The sequence below is a fragment of the Ambystoma mexicanum genome, chromosome 8 (genome assembly GCF_040938575.1).
Source record: "Ambystoma mexicanum isolate Mex_15411 chromosome 8, UKY_AmexF1_1, whole genome shotgun sequence".
NCBI lineage: Eukaryota > Metazoa > Chordata > Amphibia > Caudata > Ambystomatidae > Ambystoma > Ambystoma mexicanum.
The window spans coordinates 272461534-272481292 of record NC_090929.1 but is presented as its reverse complement, the minus strand read 5'-3'; the positions used below and the strand labels follow the sequence as shown (position 1 = coordinate 272481292).

At 46.6% G+C, this 19759-nt stretch overlaps 1 protein-coding gene across 1 annotated transcript in view; it reads left to right on the top strand.

Annotated features, from left to right (window-relative positions):
* PAPPA (pappalysin 1) overlaps window positions 1-19759 on the top strand; it is a 2238202-nt gene that overhangs the window by 974602 nt on the left and 1243841 nt on the right. The window lies entirely within an intron of this gene.

Below are 19759 nucleotides of genomic sequence, written 5' to 3'. Positions count from 1 at the left end.
TGGCCGGAACGGAGACCCCTTCAGAGAGAAAGTATGTGTGTCCCTAAGAAGTCAGAAGCAGTAGAGGTTGTGGCAGAAGTAGTGGAAGCAGTGCGATCCACAGAGCATGGGTTAAAGAAGCCAGTGAGTAAAGCCTAGTGTTTTAATACCTTGCACTCTAATACCTTTCTCGAGCATTGCCGGCAACAGTATCCAGTTCCCTATTCACTCGTGTGTGATTTAAAGCTAGCTGAAGTTGTTTGTTGAAGTTATAATACATGAATATTGGAATAGTAGCACTCGCGTATATTAGGAAAGTCATTTTACTCACGTGAAAAGCAAACGCTGCTTAAACCTATTGTTAAACCCTTAACAGACTGTATCTACCTGAAGGAATGGCCGCATGTCACTGATTAAGACGAGTAAACATTGTAAAGGCCATTACAGAATACCTCACTTTGATAAAACAATTGTTGAAATCTTCAACTTGTGAAAACTATATCAAAGAGTGGTTGTGTGTGCCTAATTGTGATTCCCAGAGGAAGACAGAACTCTATCCTTTATTTTAACACGGGAATACAAGTCTTTAACCTTAGAAAACTACCTTAAGAAGTGGTCGTGTGTGTCTAATTGTGATTCCTAAAGAAAGACTGAACTCTATTCTTTACTTTAACCTGGCATACCTTTTCACAAATAAGAAGTTAAAGTGTATCTACTATTGAAGAAGAGAACAAGCATTGCCCAAGTCAAGAACCTCACTATATTAAAAGTGAAACCAGCCTTTCCCAGAGTTCAAAAGCAATCTAACTGTTACTGTGAAGTTAATAACAGTGCATACACATGCATAGTGGCCTACGATACATGTATGCTAGCATTACCTGAAGCTAAGAGAGTGGCACCAAGGCTTCTGGGTAATTACTTTGGTTGATAGCCGGCAGAAAGGTGAAGGCAACGATGAGGAAGAGAAACTGGCTGCTTGTAAAGAATATTTTGAAGTTTACACAACCTGTAGTGCCAAAGACTGTGGAAGACAGATAGAAGTGAGTCTTCAAGGCAAACCCAGTTTGTTATTGTGGCAGACAGACAAGAGAGGCAACAAGCTGCCCCATTTGAAGAGAGATATTTGGCGGTAGAGGGCCTTGCCTACTTGAAGGTGTTGAAGTACGCTAAGTGTATCTTGTCGAAGCCTGTCTAGAAGTATAAATCACTGAAGCTGTGGTAGTAATCCAAAGTAATGAAGCTGTGTTGGTATATCTAGTTGTCAGTAGATGCAACATTGTAGTAGCTTAAACAAAGGTGACTATTCTCATAGTGAATCAGGTAGAAGTGAAGTTGTTGAAGTGGAAGCAGCAGCACTCTGAAGTCATCCTGACAAATATACAATTGTGAATTCCAAAACTGTAACTAAAGAAATACTAACTGTTAACCAAGAACTGTGTATCACTGACAGTTGTGGATATTGCATTTCTTTTGAACTGTGGCAATTCTTCTAGAAGAGGTGACAAATCATTGTGGTTGGGATTACAATTGGTGCTATTTGGTGGAAGTGGAAAGTGGATATTTTACCAAGGGGTAAATGGGGGTCCAGGATTGGTTCAATAAGGTAGGCTTTGTCTACAACAATCGCTGTGTCTTTAAAAGAGGGTGGAGCCCCTCTTTTGGCTGATCATCTGAAGGCTTTGCAAGGAGTAACATGAGGAACTCATCATTGCACCATAGCTTAAGGTGCAGTCTGCCTTATATCTTCCACCAGTGAAGGAATGCCATGGCCTCCAAGAGTTCCCTCCCCTAAACATCTCCCAGGGAACAGAGGGATATACCAAATCCAGAGGACCCTCCAGCAGCTCCAGAACAGGTACCCAGCCAGCATACAGCATGCCCTGCTAGGCTCTGCAGGAAGCTTTCTAGGTGGGAAGTGCCCGAGAGTTTCTGAACCAAACCAAGGACAAGGCAGCTGCCTGCAAAACTCTCCTCCGTTTTGGGCTGTCCACCTTAAAGATTGACACGAGCCCAGTGAAGAAGCTAGCAGGAGTGCATCGACAAGCATCTACTGACGTCCGCCATAAAGGACATTTTCAAACCAGTTTTGAGAAACCTGATGGTGTCTCACTTGCTAGTCCCCAGGGACAGATGCCAATGGTACACTGGGCCTTCCCACACTGATAGCCAGTACCGGGGAAAAGAGCTTGCCGCCGTGGTACTATTCTTGACTCCAGCAGAAGAAAAGCCAACGCATTCAGCACAGCCGGTGAGTCGGAGGAAACTGATGGAGGAACAGACAGTGTTAAGATCAAAGTTGCAGTGGCAACATTTGCATAGAAGAAGAGAAGATAATGGACAAAGGTCTTTTGTGAACAACCGAGGTATTAGGATTAAAGTGGTCCGGCGCCGCGTGGCTGCACATTCAAAAATACTCTAACTAATGCCCCGCTCTTAAACAAGGAGGATATGTTGAAATGAGAGAAACTACAAAAACCAAGAGACCCCAAGGGAGGCCGGAGTGAGAAGTCAAAGTGATCATACAAGGTTCAAACCAAACCCTTGTACAGTCAAAAGTCTTTGGCACGTTGTGAAAAGGAAGTGAACTGTGTTACTGAGGGGAACCCCATGGAAATTGTGATAGCGTGAAACCTGCACTTGCCTTAGATTCACAGAGTGACCCAGCAAGACGTAACCGCCCTTTGGAAGTCTCTGTGTGAATTGGCCAATGCTTTGAGAGGCAGGTGAGGGAAGATCTGAGCCCAAACAAGGGGGAACTAAGTAAAGTGGTGAAGGTAACCTGGAGGCTTGTTTAAAAAGACATTAGGATTTCTGAATATTACAAGATGATGATGCTGTGAATTGAAAAGCTAAGTGAACTACGTTTGTATTTGTATTTGTTTATTTATAACGCGCAAACCATCAGGCCCAGAGGCATCAGGGTGCAATTTAAGCACAGGTTACATACAGAGCATAAAGGTATACATAAAAGATTTACGAGTATGTACAAGGTTACATTTCAGCGCATATATACATATATAAGACTAAAACATAAGATAATAAGCAAGCAGATCTATATACATAAATTACAATACAGGTAAGACATGGGGCATGGCAAATGTCTATGTAGATAAAAGGAGTGTGACGGCAAGGTGTGAGGAGCGAGTCTAGTGCTGGTTGAAGAGCCAGGATTTGGTTTTGGCTTTGAAAGTATTGAAAGAGTCTTCAGATCTGATTGTAACGGGGAGGGCATTCCATAGCTTAGAAGCTAAGACAGGGAAGCTTGTGCCCCCCGCTCTTTGGAGTTTGAACCTCGGGATTGCGAGACAGTGGGTCTGGGCGGTTCTCAGAGGTCTGGATGTCGAGTGGCGGGACAACCGTCAGCAGAGGTAGGGGGGGGGCTTGTTCGCCAAGCATTTGTGTGAGAGGGCCAGTGCTTTCAGTGAGATTCTCTGTTTCAGAGGGAACCACTTTAGATTGGTTCTGGATTCAGAAATGTGATGGTTTCGAGGGAAGTTTAGGGCAGCTCTAATAGCGTTGTTTTGGGTTGTTTGAAGTTTATTCAGGTTCTCTTGGCTGGTTCCTAAGTAGAGGGCACTACAATAGTCAATTTTGGCTATGATGAGGGTTCTAGCTAGTGTGACAGTGTTGGGGGTGGTCAGAAACGGTCTGCAGGCTGCAATGAGTTTACATGTGTATGCAGAGGCTGATCTGACTGTGTTTGTTTGTCGAGATAAGGATAAGGTGGCGTCTAGGTAGAAACCTAAAGTTTTGGTGTCCTTCGAGACTTGGATAGTGTTGCCATGAATGGCAAAAGACTTGTAGGCAGGCTCTAGTTTGCTAAGGCACTGCGACGTGCCCAAGATGAGGAGCTCAGTCTTGTCGTCATTTAGGCATAACTGGTGTTGGGCCATCCAAGCTTGGATGACCAGGTAGACGTTGTTGAGGGCCTTAGAGTCAGCTAGATAGTCACCTGTGATGGGAATGAGTATCTGGGTGACGTCTGCATAGTTAGTGTAGGAGACACCCAGATAGTCAAGCACATCGAAGAGAGGTTTCATGAAAATGTTATAGAGTGTGGGTGACACGCATGATCCCTGTGGAACGCCGCAATGAATGGAAGATGGATCTGCGGAGGTGGCCGGAGCAAAGACCCTCATGGATCTATTGCTCAGAAATGATTTGAACCATGCCGTGGCTGAAGTGGAGAAGTGGGCAGCACAGTGGAGGTGACTGCATAGGATCTGGTGGTTGACTAGATCGAATGCTGCAGAAAGGTCGAGGAGAAGTAGTAGTGCTAATTTACCCTTTGTCCTTCAGTACCTCAATTTGGGTTTTTAAGTCTATCAGAGCCGTTTCGGTCCCATGTCTGGGCCGGAATCCCGATTGTCGTAGACCTAGTAGATTGTTGGATTCCAGGTAGTCTTGGATCTGGAGGTATGCTGCGCGGTCTAGGATCTTGAGCAAAAATGGGACAGTGGTTATGGGTCTGAAGTTGGTGGGTATGTTGGGGTCAAGGGATGGTTTTTTAAGCAATGGGATCACCCAGGCGTTCTTGAGGTTGTCAGGGACAATACCTGATTTAAAGGAAGAGTTTATGAAAGCCTTGATAAAAGGGTCTAGATCGTGAGCAGAGTCCTTAATGATAGGGGCTGGGCAAGGGTCGCCTTGGCAGTTAGATGGTTTCATTCTCAAGATGATGTTTTCTACCTCAGTGGTAGTGAGTGGTGAGAAGGCAAATGGTTTAATGTTGGCCGAGTCTAGAGAAGGGGACCTAGCAGGGGGGTGGGGGGGTGGTTGTCAAGTTTCAGACTGTCTTGCTTGTATTTGATTTTGGATTGAAGCATAGATATTTTATTCAATAAGGCTGCCTGGATGTTGGCACACCATTTACTATCTTTGGTGCAGGTGTCAGGGGGGTGGGCTTCTAGCTCTTTTATGATCTTAAAGAGTTTCTTTGTGTTCGACTCAGCTTGCAGGATGCGGTTATTAAGGGACTCTCTTTTGGCAGTGATAATGGCAGCTTTGTAGGTGAGTGAGGCAAGAAAGAAGCCATCTTTGTGCTCATCAGAAGGGTGGCTTTTCCAGCGATTTTCAGCAGCGCGTTTAGCTTTGCGGAGCACTCTTAACTGTGGGATGAACCAGGAGTTGAGATGTGCTCGTGGTTTAGACTTCCCAAGTTAGATGGGTGCGATGGAGTCTATAGCTTTAAGCATAGTACTGTTGTAGATGTCTGCTAAGGAGGTGGGATCGGACCAAGTGTCTGTGGCAGCGTTGAGATGGGTGTAGCAGAGGGAGGAGGTTCTCCATAGTTATGTCCTTTTTTCTTCTAGTAGAGAGGGCTGGGGCTATCAGGGTCAGGACCCGCGGGGTAGCTTCAATGTCAAAAGTTATGATATGATGGTCAGACCATAAGCAGGGGGTATTGGCAAGGACATTAATATTGCAGTTAGAGCCGGCTAACCAGTCGAGGGTCCTGCCTTTGTTATGAGTGGGTTCTTAAATGTACACGGTAAAGCCAAGGCCAGTTAGAGCATTCTCCAAGTCTAATGCGGCGGGATCTTTCGGGTCACCAAGACCTAGATTAAGGTCACCTAATATGATAGTTTGGGAATTAGTTTTGGTTTTGTCAAGGAGGAGTGTGGTTATTTCACCGACAAAGGATGGTGCTAGGCCAGGAGGCCTGTAAATAAGGTGAATGGTGGCAGTTTGATTAGGCGTTAGTGATAATTTGACAGATAAGGATTCAGCTGCTTCTAGTTTGGAGTCAGAAGCCACTCTTAGGCCGAGGGAGTTGTTATGGATGAAGGCCACACCACCGCCCCTGGATTGGGCAGTGGTACGGTCACAACGTGTGATGCCGTAGTCAGGCGGTAGGGCCAAGGATAGTGAAGGACCAGAGGCGGCGTGTAGACAAGTTTCGGATATAGCAATGAAATCAAGGTCAGAGGAGGTGCTGAGGTCAGCAATGTTGAGTGTGTGAGCTGGGAGGGATCTGGCATTGATAAGAGCGCCCTTGATTAGAGGTGGATTCTCCCTTGTGATAGTAGGTTTGCAGATAGCTGTGGGCGTAGGTGCGAGGGGTGAAGTGTGAGGGGTTTGCTTGATGGAGTTGCTGCGGGTGTGTCGAATGCGGAATCTGGTACCTAATCACTGGTTTCTGAGAGGAAGAGAGCAGGGTTGGTTAGGGGTAGGTTTCTTGGCATAGTGTTCCAACCACAGTGCAGGGTCATTGAGGTATTGGTTGAAGTGGTCACTGGAGTAGTGTAACCCTGTAACGGTGGCTGCAGGGCTCATTGTAGGGATCACACAGGACAGTACCTGGAGATGTGGGTTCAGACAGAACGGACTATCAAAAGAGTGGAAGGGTTTTACCCCTAGGGGGAGAGTTGTTGCAGTAGGTAGCAGTGCGACAGAGGCAACCTGTAAGGTCAGCGTGTAATACAGTATAAGGAACGCACTAGCGAGCATGGTGGTGTTGCTAGAAGCCTAGGTGGCAGATACCTGGGAGATAGGTGGTCCGAGGAGATACACGGGTGGCACCAAGGTATGGAGCAGCACAATAGGCTGAGATGCACTGGGGTAACACCTAAGAATGAGGCAGCACAGTTAGGCTGAGAAGCACAGGGCAGGGCAGCGCCTAGGTTTGACACGTCACAGTTAGGCTGAAATGCGCAAGCAAGGCAGGGCAGCATCTAGATTTGAAACAGCGTAGTAGGCTAACATGCAGCACCTAGATTAGAGCAGCACAGTAGGCTAAATTGCAACACCTAGATTTGGCACAACACAGTTAGGCTAGGATGCGCAGGCAGGGCAACACCTGGATTGTGATGACAGCCGTGAACCAGAATGAGGGATGTCCACAGTGAGTTGTTGGTCTGAGCCGATTGAGGTTAACTGATGTTGCGAAGGGGATCGGAGCCTGGCTGAGGGGGTTCCTCGGGTGAAGAATAATCGCCCAACATGAAGAATAACAGTAGGTAGTGATACATCAGGACCTCTGAAGCAAGAGACTTTGCATAAAAGAGACTTGGGTATAGAAGATCTTGATATTATAAGAAGGAACTGTAAACTCAGGCCAACGAAGCCCAGAAGTGTGCTGGGTTCGAGAGTCCCACCATGTCCTGTGCTTCAAACGTGGGGAATGGAGACTCCGGCCATAACATCCTGACTTATCATTTGAGAACACTTCTTTCTTTCTTTGTGAATATTATCCAACACTATTTTGTAGCATAGCGGTAAGGATTGGCAATAGGTTTTTCTTAGTGTAGGCCTTTTATATTTGACCAGACTCCACTAGGACTGTATTATTATTATTTGATGGTCGTAGCTTGCTCCCATCTTAGATTTAGGTTTAGATTAGGTGTTTATCTCACCCATTTTTATAGTTTAATACACACCCTTGAACTGTGATCACTTCCGTATGTCTTACTTTGATACCATGCCTTCCTTACATATTCGAACCCTTGAGCTGCAACTGACTGCACTGCTGGCTGTTGTTAGACTGCAATCACTAAAGCCGCACGAGATCCCTCGACAAGTGCTTCAGAACCGCCGACCAGCACTGAGATGAGGATTTCTGACCCTGAGCTGCTGTGTACGCAAGCCTGCAGCCGTCCGTCCAGCTTCTAATTGCCTGCCGCCTGATACCTGCAGCTGTCTCCCATCTTGAACTCTGTTGTAGAAGCTGCAAAGCGCCCTGAAACCGATTTGACCCTGTCGAGCATTAAGAACTCCGACAGCACAAGGTACATTGTGGTTCTGTCCCCTGGTCCTTCTCCTAAGTCCCCTAGTGATATTTTACGACCCATTGCTGCCTTTGTGTTGAAACGAAGTATCCTTGAACTATTGCGATTAATTACTATATCGACTACCCTCCTGTCAGTATGCAGAGTGTATGCCTTTTCCTTCTTTGATATTGTCTGTCCTCTGCATTCCTGTACAGGGTGGGTTGTATTTTGTAGTGTGCTAAAACTGTCTGTTGTGATAATAATAAAGTAGATATGTGTATGCAACTGTCATGATGCCTACCCCCGGGGACCCAGACCAAGTCCAGCAACCCGGAAGCAGGCATCAAGTTACCCCAAGCAAGCCCAACAACCCCCGCTAGGGGCTATTTGGGTGCAGTCCTGGCACCTATGGCGCCAGGCTCATATGGAGAGTCAGTCCTGTCGCCATAGGCGCCAGGCTCATAGATTAAAACTTACCTGATGCAGACCATGCTGCAAGAGCTCCAAGCCAAACGAGGCTTGGAAGGGACTATTTTACCTAGGGACTATTTTTTTACTCGGGTGGGGCTGGGGAGGAATACTTACCTGGGACTACTTTGGAGGCTATTTAAACCACGCCCGAAGAGCAGCACACGCTTCGCGTTATTCTGCATCCAGCAGCATAACGCTCACCGTGCCTGCAAGTCTGCATCCATTCTTCTGCCACGCCCGCCTCGAGTTTGGAGCTCCTAGAAAAAGGGAGAAAGAAGGAGAAAAGTTTAGAACAAGAGCAATACCTTTGATCCTTACCTGAATTCCCAATCCATCGCGCCTTCGAGCTGGAAGAAAGAAGTTATTTTATGCGCGTCGCCTCACCTGCTGCAGCGCCGCGCTGAACTCACCGGCCTTCGCAGCATCTTCACATTTCACTGCATCCTCCTGCATGTTCCCGCCGCACTGCGGCACCTAAGGAGAAGACAAGAACAGCAAGGTGAGCCAAGGGAATACACAGTGGAATACCCCCCATAGACTTACCTGATGTTACCACCGGGGGTACTATTCTTCTTCACGGGTCGGCGCAGCTTCCACTGCATCTTAGCCGAACCCCGGCCGGCCCCTAAGGGGAAACAAAAGGACAGCAAGGTGAAACAAGGGACTAACAAGGGGAACCCTCCTCACCACAAAAGACTTACCTGATTTTACCGCCGGAGGCATTATTCCCCGAGATTTCATACTTTCTCTCAGCGCCTGAATAAGGGAGAAAGCAACAGTTTACATATGGACATTATTTTATCGAACTGTGTTGGATAATACAAATCCTTACCAGGACATTACCGGTTGCCACGAGGAACTCTTCAGTAGGGTCAAGCTGCAACCTACAAGGAATCGGACAAGAGTGAAAGTCAGGCATTTGAACTGTTACGAACTACATACTTACAGCGTCTTGCCGTGAAGCAACTGGTTATCTATGCGCCCCTGCGCTCAATGCAGGATGGAGAGCTCATCTTTTCAAATCATCAGGTGAGACTATAAGAGGGGACATCCAAGGTGATCAGTGGGGACCGCAGCAGTCCAGTCCAGATCGACGCCTCTGTGGGAGCCAGGTGAGCGTAACAGCAACCTTGATTGGACAGTCTCTTTTATCATTGGGTAGTGATTGTATTTTCGCTGTGTTGTAACTAACCAACGATCCACAACTTTTCAGAGATAAGCCTGCTGTTCCGTCCATGTTCCCAAAATTGGACAGTGAGGTTTATAATTTGCTTGCGTTTCCAATCTGTTTGGATCGCTTCTGATATACTAGAGGTGTGGGGCTGATTGATGGTTTAGAAATAGATATTCATCCCTGGACCACCGGTGCCCCGAAAGTGTATTCGTCACATTAGTGGCAGACAGACGGACCGAGTTGGAGCCTTGCACACAGCTTAGTCACCCAACGATAAAATGACTGTTGCAGGCAACCTTTAGACACTGCTAGGTATTAAGTAATTGTGCATCTTGACAAAGAGACTGTGAAAGGCATGAGCAAGGATGTACTGTGAGTTCTATGTCAAGCGAGGAGACTTCCCTACAGCTCTAAGGTTAATAAACCTGAGTTGCTGACCAACCTCCAAGCTTGGGTAGAAGCGATGGCAGTTGCGGAGAAGACCCCAGGGGACAAGTTAGACCCAGTGTACCCAAATGAAGAAGTCCTTCCGGGAGGGGTGGTGGAAGATGTAAGGGAAGGATGGTATCAAACAGTGAAGACAGACATAGGTGATCACAGTTCATATGTCAGGATAGTTGAGCAGTTGGCTTCCCGTCCCCTAGTTTTCAGCACGGACAAGGCGGCACGTTCGAGCATCGCACACACTCTGGCTTCTTTGCCACAAGGATACAGTTCAAATCATAGGTATCAGGGCCTTCTGCCAAATCCTCTTTCCCAATAACAGTCTCTTACTGCAGAGGGCCTGTTGTAACAAACAAGCACCACAGCTATTTTCTTATCAGGATTTTCACATTCACAAGTTCTCAATTCCAGTGTTCATCATCCGTCTACCTCCTTCAGACTCGGATCCCTTTTACCACAATGTTCACAATTGGTCTCATTCGATCAGGCTCAGGTCATGGATCTCCCTCGTTTGGGCTGTGACTCCTTAAGCACAATATTCACATTTGGTCTGCCTCATTCGGGCTCGGACCATGGATCTCCCTCGTTTGCGCTCGGACCCCTTAAGCACAATTTTCACAATTGGTCTCCCACGTTCGGGTTTGGACCATGTAATCTCACTTTCTACGTTTTCCTCTTGATATCAAAAATCAAATACTTTCGAATGTGCGATGGGTTTTGCTTAAACCTTTGCAGGACCACTTCGATTCACTTCATACGATGTTCTTACCAATCTTCTACTTTTGTTTCTGCCACTTCTTGGCTGGATACCTTACAGAGACCTTTGATTGTGCACCCGCATGGTGCCGGATCACTCTGGCACTGGTATTGTATCTTTTTCCATAAATGTTCAAACATCCATCAGCAATTAAGCTTTCTTCACATCTTTCATCACACACGTTTCAATCTTGGTTTTTGCGCTCTTTACACAATGTTGCTGCTTGCAACCTTGACATCAACACAGACCGGTCTTGCATCAGTCTCCCCAACTCACTGGCTATGTTGATCTCTCTGGCACTGCATTGATCATGGAGCCAAGGACGGTACCACAGTGGCTGCTGTTCCTCTCCGACTCGGTCAGCTGTGCAGAAGGGCCCCGGGTATCTCAGACAAACAATACAGGATTCTTCAGTCTTGTTTGCTAGCCTTATACTTTCTAATCTGAAGGTCTCTGGAAAGTAATGATTTCTCACTGAAAAGGTCAAGGGAATCTCCCTCCGTGCATACCCTCTTGGTTTGCCGTCTTTCTTTCCTCGTTCAGCTGCCGTCGGGAAAGTACTGTTCCTTCGTGTGCTTTGCCTCACTCAGAGTCTGCTCTCATGCTCTGCCTTTTATCTGTGTGGGGAGGTTTAATGGAAGTTAGGTGTGAGTGATTACCAGTAATTGCCTGACCTTGCCTGACCATAGTAGTGTCACATGTCAGGTACAATGCTCGGGTTTGAGTCTGGTTTCTCCCAGAGCGGGCTGTCAGTGTGAATGTGTTTGTGAAGGGAAAGTGGGGGGGGAGGTAGAGTTTCTAAATATCCCATCAGGTAGGATGGGGTAAAGTTGTTACAGCGAGGGGGATACTGCGTCTTGCCATCAGGTGTCCCACTCACCAAAGACCCCTCTCCCAGGTGATCCTCTCGCACTGGTCCACCGCCAGGAACTGGATCCAAAAGCAATGGGCATGTCCTGACCACCTGGATGACAGTTCCCCGAGGGCTATTGGGTGAGACACTGTCTGGTTTCTCACAAAGATGACAAGTAAGAGAGCATGACACCAACCATCCCGCTAGGGGGCAAGCATGGTTTCTCAACACTCTAGAGTATCACGTAGGCCAGGGGCTAGTGCAGCATCCCACAGGTCCCGGGCCTCGGTACAGTCTCAAAGTGGACCATCAATTGTCCTGGCTGCAATGCTGTAGCTGCTAGAAAGCTCCTGTTGGTGGAGAGGAGACTTGAGTTAGGGGAACAAAAGCATCGGTCTCAATGGGGGTAGCACGGGGCCTCCATAGAGCTACGCAGACTGGCACTTGATAGAAGGAGGCCAGCAGATCCATCTCTAGCAAAAGCACCAGTAGTGGCTCAAACCAGGATACCCTGGATAAATCCCAGCACCACATCTCCAAAGACTAAGTGCAGGCTTATGAGGTGGGAAGGACATTTCTGATTGTTCTGAAGTGCTCAAGCTTGCTTTTCGGCTACAGGAGGTGGACGAGGTACTGTGGGTTGCAGCCCTAATGAGTCTCTTACCAACACCAGGAACTGATGCAATTCTTCAGCTAACTCCAGAGGAAGGCCCGTTTAGGAGAGCATGAAGGCTGCCCTCCTCCGGAAGTTCTGTAAAACCCCTGAACAGTATCTTAAGAGCTTCAGAGAGCTTAGAAAGAAAAGTGGGCAGACATTTGAATCGTTCAGACACTTGTCTTTTAAATATCTGAGCGGGTGGGTGGCTGGTAACCAAGTTAACCTAGTTAAAGGGATGTACAATTTGATTGTGTGTGAGGATGTATTGTAGAATTGTGAGGTTGACCTACACCAGCATTTTGTGGATAAGACTATCACAGACCCTAGGGAGCTTGTAAAGGCTGCCGACAGGTTTCTGAGTACTAGAGTCCAGAAAAAGGTTCAGGTGAGCACACCTGAACCGGGAGAGAAATCTTTGGACAAAAATGTTAAGTAGGATGGGAAGGACAAAGGTCCAAACCAATCCTCTTTGAAGTCTGGTCCCTAAAAGAATGAAGGGAAATCCCAAAACTTTTGTTCAGCCGTACACCTCGAAAAGTTGATCACAGGCACCCCTAACACTGGGTCACCTGCGTTCTCGCCACCCCAAGGTTGTTTGTGTGTAAGGAGCTGAGCCATAGCAAGGGGATCCTGCTTGCAAAGGCTTACCCAAGCAAGCCATAGTGAATGTTGGGCTCATGGAGGAGGCCATCATTAGTGGAAAGGAGGACGTCCCACTAGGCCAGGGATTGGTTGAACGTGGATTGGTTGCACTGAGTGGGAACGGTACCGGGTCTCCAGAAGAGATCTGTGTTCCCAATAATTCTCAACTCTATTTAGAACATGTGTATATGAATGGACACAAAACTCCTGTGGTCTGAGACACAGTGGCTAGCCTCACTGCTGTCACCTTGCATTGGATACAGCCAAGCCAATATATTGATGGGGCTGATTGTAGCATTGTTGGGTTTGACGGAAAGAGTAAGTGTGCTGGGCGATAATATAGAGTTCAGCTGGCTTGGTGAAATGACACAGCGCTGTGTAGCGTTGAAAGACTCCATCCCTGTTCCATACCTGTTGGGTAATGATCTTCCTGATCCCAATATAGTCACAGTGGCTATCCGATCGAGGGCCAAAGAGATCATCAGATTAAACACTCTCAGGGCCTTAGGGCCTGGAGTCCTTCCAGAGGGCTTGGTGGAGGGACCGATATGGCCGGTAGCCCCATGTCCAGTACCACAGACTACTGCATCGCCTACTCCTGTGGGAGAGGGGCCAGTAGCCACTGAGGACCCAATTTTGTAGGAGGGGACTCAGTGACTTCAGAATTGTCGGACACAGCACAGGACCCTGAGGTGGAGGACAATGTTAGCTCAGATCTGAAGGGCCTGCACAAGCTGGATGAGTTTGCATCAGCTGGGGGCCTAGATGAGACTGACTTCTTTAAAGCCCAGAAAGAGTGTCCCAATCTGGTGGGTCTGTGGAAGCAGGTGGAAGAACAGGCTAAGGGCGTGGCCCCTGGACTGTTCAAAGTGTACTGGGAGGATGAACGCATGTACAGTGAGCCAAAATATTCTGAGGGCCAGGGCACCAGCAGGTTGGTGATTCCCCAGTGCCACAGAAAGTTCCTTTTGGATTTGGCTCACCAAATTCCTTTAGCAGGTCACTTGGGAGTCATCGGACCGGATATCGGCACACTTACTGAAAATAAAAAGCAAGAAATGGAGAAGCAGGCACCCCTAAAACCTAGAATCAGGGGAGACAAAGAGAACTAAAGAAAAATTCGAAGTCATGTTTATTAAATAAACTTTTATTAAAGGTTCTTATTTGATTATGAAAGTAGAAAATTAATCATACCATTACTTCAAAAGCAAAGTCAAAACCCAATGAACTGCCCACCACTAACACAACATCGAGAAAAAACCTAATGTTTCAATAAATACAAACCATTTACTCAATCACACCAATCACATCACCAAGAACTCATCCACAATCAATAATAGAATTGCACAAAAAACACACATAATTCACAATATAAGACTTCATAAACACAGCTTTAGTCCAGAAGTCAGGGTTCCCAAACAATTTCTAGGACTCTGTAATGAAACCGTCCCAATCGTTTTCGACATATAGATGTTCATATCGGCATGGATATTTTGGGTCTTTTGGATCCTCAAGCCAGCTCAGGGAACAGATACATTTTGGTGGTGGTAGACCATGCCAAAAGGTACCATGAGACGGCCCCCCTGAGGAACATCGAAGCCCCTGTTGTGCAGGCTCTGATTGGGATATTCTCCCATGTTGGATTCCCCAACACAGTTTTTTCCAGACAGGGGATCAAACTTCATATCCGTGTATATGAAGACTATGTAGGAAGAGTGTGGAGTCACTTACCGGTTCTCTACATCGTTCCATCCACAAATGAATGGGCTTGTTGAACAGTTCAACAAGACCCTGAAAGTCATGATAGGTGGCTTGGAAGAGCACCCGAGGAGAAAATGGGATATTCTCCGGCCATGCCTTCTGTTTGCTTACAGGGAGGTGCCACGGAATGGAGTAGGGTTTAGCCCCTTTGAGCTTCTGTTTGGACACCCTGTATGAGGTCACCTCAGTCTAGTGAAATAGGGATGGGAGGGCAACCCCTCATTCCCTATGCAAGATGTGTTGGACTATGTACTTGGCCTTTGGTCTAGAATGGCAAAGTACATGGAACAGTCAACGAAAAACGTAAAGGCTAGTCAGGAGTGGATGAAGCTCTGGCACGAGCAGAAGGCCACAGTAAAGGCATCTTTCCTAGAGGACAGATCCATGAGAGTATTTGCTGAAAATGCCTGTCAGCCACCATTCCCTTGCGGTGTTCCACAAGGCTCATGTGTATCCCCCACCCTGTACAATATCTTCACCAGGCACTTATTTGACTTGCTAGACCCCCTCAACATATCGTATGCCAATGGCACCCAAATCCCCCTCCACCCATCCGGCAACTATCCTGCCGAAGCACGCTCACTAAACAAAGTGTACACCATGATCCAAGTCTGGATGGCTAACCACCGCCTCCACTTAAACAACGACAAAACAGAGATTCTCTTGGTTAGCCCCCTGGCAGTGATCAAGAAACCTGATGCCCAATATGCGGCATTCCAGATCGACTGCTACCTAATCACTTTCTCCTCCTCAGTGAAGGCCCTTGGAGTGTACCTGGACGCTACGCTATCACTCACATGCCAATTTTATACCATTGCATTCTCTGCCACATACTCATTGAAACTGATCAATGTATCCAGACCCTTCCTCTCCCAGGACAGCTGCCTGACCATTGCCCAACCCACCATCAGGTCTAGACTAGAGTACTGTAACGCCCTAGTTGGTGGCACCTCTCTCCACAACACCCAGCAAGCACATCTCAGCAGCAAGAAAAGCTTCTTTCGTTTTGTGAACAAGACCAAACCCGTCCCAGACCTCGTGCACACTGATGCCACAGATGGGTCAGTTGAAGGTGTCAAGTTTGCAACGTACGTTTCAGAACAGCAACTGACAGACTGTCGCCGTTTACTGGGACAGTTTGCCGGTTTGTTTTTGCTGACTCCATAAGGGGAAGATTGGTGCACCTATGATGTGGACACAGGAGACAGTAAGCTGGTGAAGAGTAGGATTCACTGGTTGTCCGGTAAGGCAAGGGGGTTGTCACTAGGAGTGATAGAGCCATCCCACAGCCCCTGGGCTAGTCCAGTGGTACTGGTCGCTAAAAGACCAGAGGTGGGAAGACTGAAGTTCGCTTTTGTGTGGACCTATTTAGACAACATTGCTGTGTTCAGCCACACCTGGGAGGATCACTTATCCCCCTGAAACAAGATCTTCAGGTGCTGCAGAACGCAGGAACGCAGGTCTGAATATCAAGGGTACGGAGAGCTAGATAGCGCAGGGCACATTTATTTACCTAGGCCACCTGGTCGGTGGAGGTAAGAAACAACCTCTCGATGCGAAGGTACAGGCTGTGAAGGATTGGGGCATCTCCAGAATGGATTGTGCATGGCCCCAGTTCTGAAAGGGACAGACTATCGTCAGGAGTCATTATCCAGACAGATGCCTGTGATTTTGGGATTGGAGCAGTGTTAGCTCTGCTGAACTCTCAAGGGGTAGAGCAACATGTCACCTACATTAGCAGGCGATGGAAAGAAAGGGACAGAAACTAGGCCGTCATTGATAAGGAGCCTTAAACAGTCTTGTGGGCCATATAGAAGCTGAAACCCTATAACTTTGGGTCGCACTTTATGATACAGGCAGACTACTGGCCTCTTTTAAGCTTTTGCATTAGACTATATCCCCACAGGGATTAGATATGGACATCCAGCAAAAGCCAGGCTCCAAGTGTGGAAATGCAGATGGCCTCAGCCAGTGCTTTCACCTTGATTATGAACCAGACCCTCAGTAGGGTGGTGGTTCTCATGTTGAGGCTGGGGGGCATGTGAGGAATTCAACCATCCGCACAGTGGGTGTGCTCTCGCCTGGGCTTTTTTGAAATGTTAAATGAAATTGAATGATGGTAGATCAACCTCCGAAAAATGTGTGGGACTAATCTGCACACGGTTTCCTATGCTCACAGCATGAAATATGCAAACACCAGTGTATTCTGTGTGGACACAGACTACAGGCAGAGTTCCCCTTGTCATATTTAGTTGGGATCTGACAGGTGGAGTACACGATGCAACTCCAGAAGGTGGAGGGCCAAACCTTCCCCCTGCCATGGCCTGCCTAATTAACTAAGAACAGCTACATGGATCTGCCCTTCCTTTTGCTGAGCCCTGTAGCTGGTGGCAGCATTTGCATGCTTATCCGAGTTTAATTCAAACAGGCCCATGTGGGGCATGGCTGTAGAAGCTAACAAAGGATACAGGAAGCCCTAACAACCTTTCATATGCAACTGTGTTAAACTGATGTTAGCTCCCGCCCTCAGTCTCGATTATGCTGCAAAATGTCATGTCCGGGACTGCGTGTTTATTGCAGCAATCCCTGCATGGGAACCCCATTCAGAAGGTACGAGCATGTGGTTTGACAGAGCCAGAAAGTCTGGTCTCGCTGCAGCTTCAAGGGAGACCTGCCACTTTAATCCGAAACCACAGAGAACTCCATTAACCAGAGAGACCCTTTGATCCACAACAGACAGGTAGATGGGTGGGACTTAGTATTACATGTTTTCACCCCTTTACCTTTTCGGTTGAAAAGCACTCTGGTTATGATCTCACGCATACAGGAGATTGTTGGCGGGGGCCCAGGATTGGGTCATTAAGGTAGTCAGTCTACACCAATCATTGTGGCCCATTTGGCTTTAAAAGAGGGCAGTCACAGTTTCAATCACCTAAACATTTACACATAAGAAAAAGCTTTGCAAATAAAAAATAAACAGGTTAATACGTTATTGCCAAGCCCTTCTTAGGGTGCTGCCTGTGCAGGAGTGTTCCAGTCTCCATAATCATGAACATGTCCTCCACATGAAGGCTCTGGATAGCCTTGTGAGCGACTGGTACAGCTCAATTAGCCAAATGGTGTTGGGTGCACAGTAAATATGGTACAACATCCTTTCATCGCAGGATGTTTTTTGCTGGAGTTTTTACTGCTATTTTTTTACGAAAAAACTAATCGAATTTTTAGGGGGGTTAGACAAATATACTTATGGGGTGTTGGTGTTCGAGAATTCCACAGTAAAAACCTCTGTGAAAAAACATCCCACGTTTAAATGACATGGAACCTTAAATACACTAGCAAACCTGTAGCTCTATGGTTGGTTCTCATTTTGTTCTGCATTGGGACCCTAAAGGAGACCTGATGAGCACTGTGATTGGGTGAGAGAGAAGGAGGAATTCGGCTTTACTTTCAACAACAAAAGCTGCAGGGGCCTATTCCTTCATTGTGTAGTTAAGTGAAATGTTTTATTTTTCATCAACTTCCATAATCAAAGTCCAGGTAATCAATATGGTAAAAATGAGAAGGGCAGGTACTGAAGGCCATTTAGGACAGGCCAATTTAAAGCACTGACCTTGGAGCTCGCAACCCAGTCAAGTCAGTCGTCACGTTTTCTCCCCATTATGCTGATTCAGTATAACTCTACATTTCTAGCTGGACACCTCAGGAGCCACAGCACACCTTTCTCTTCCCCATCCTTTCAATCTATAGCACCTTCAAATCACACAAGGACTATAACACACACAGCAGGCAGATTTATACCTGCTAGCACCATCTCAACCTTGGGGAGGAGAGGTTCACCGTACATTACACAGTCTGCTACATCTTAAGCTCTACCACGTACTGTGCACTGCCAGTAACATTCCCAGTGTCCAATCGCTGTCATCTAATCCAACACATAGCCTAGCGTCAATGCCACAAACTACATAGAACCATACGAGCACTGAGGACCCTGACACTTCCATCATATACTCATCAGTGCCAAATGTTTAGTATCTGACTTATAAACACCCCATCTTTTTTCTGGCAAATTCACACGCCACAAGGCTACCACACATTTCAGAGCTGCACTATAAAAGACCACTTTACATTATCTACCAATTACCATTAATTTGGGTAACAATAACACTTTTACAGCACTTAGAAGAGGGAGGAATATGCCATGAAGCACAAAATAAAAACTCAATAGAATTATTATGGTTGAACTTGAAATAATGGACCAGGGTTAGACAGAATATTGTTATGGATTAACTGTTTAAGACACTTGAAAGGGCACATTAAGGAAGACAGTTGAACTGTCATTTTGGAGTTGCAACATGAAAGTTTAGCTGGGGTGCCATTCGGGGTGCTGTGGGTTGCACCTTCAATGTTCTTGATAAAAGGGAAGCTTGGGGGCGGGTGGTTGATTTCAGACTGTTAATTTCTTTATGTAATTTTTCATGAATCGTTTTAAAGATACAGCAACCAATGATGATACAATGTGTTCCATTAAAAACGCACAATAAAACACTTGTAAGACTAAAGGCCTTTGGAGGTTTTTTAGGACCTTTTTGCCACTGTTGAATATCAGTTAACTTTATAGGGTGTACCAGGGGTGGATTGGCCTATAGGGAACTCTGGAGATTTCCCAGTGGGACTCTGCACCCTGGGCCTTTTTTCTGTAGTATTTCCAAATTTTCTCATAGGAAAAGCATTGGACTTGCTGAAAAGGTATCATACAGGGCCACTTTGAACTTTATTTCCAGGGCCTCTTTTGGTCCCCAGTAATTATTTCCAGGGCCTCTTTTAGTTCCCAGTCCAGCCCTGGGGTGTACATTAACTTGATGCAAAACTTGTATTGTCTTATACCTACTCTGAACTTGCATAATGTAATCTTTAACAAGCTTGTTAAAATATATATTTACTGAAACCAGTTTGCTATGTTGACACGTATTTGATATGCCAACACCCCAACCCATTGTTCTATTTGTGCCCCCTAGTTTGCCCCTCCTTCTTCCTCCGCCAGTCCGCCCCAATATTGATTGATTTCTAGATACGCCACTGTCGTTCCTGGTGTGGCGACTCGGAACGAGCCCATGTCCTCACGTTCACTTCCGCCTCTACTTTCCCTTCTACCCCGCACTTCACTTCTGTCCCTAGGTCACTCAAACTGATCCCTGTTTCCCATCTGTCTGACTGGCGATTCCATGGGATAGATGTCACAAAGCTCACATGTTGAGAGATTGCAGATAACCCATTGCGAATTTGCTATTATGTGAAGATGCCGGCTGTTTCT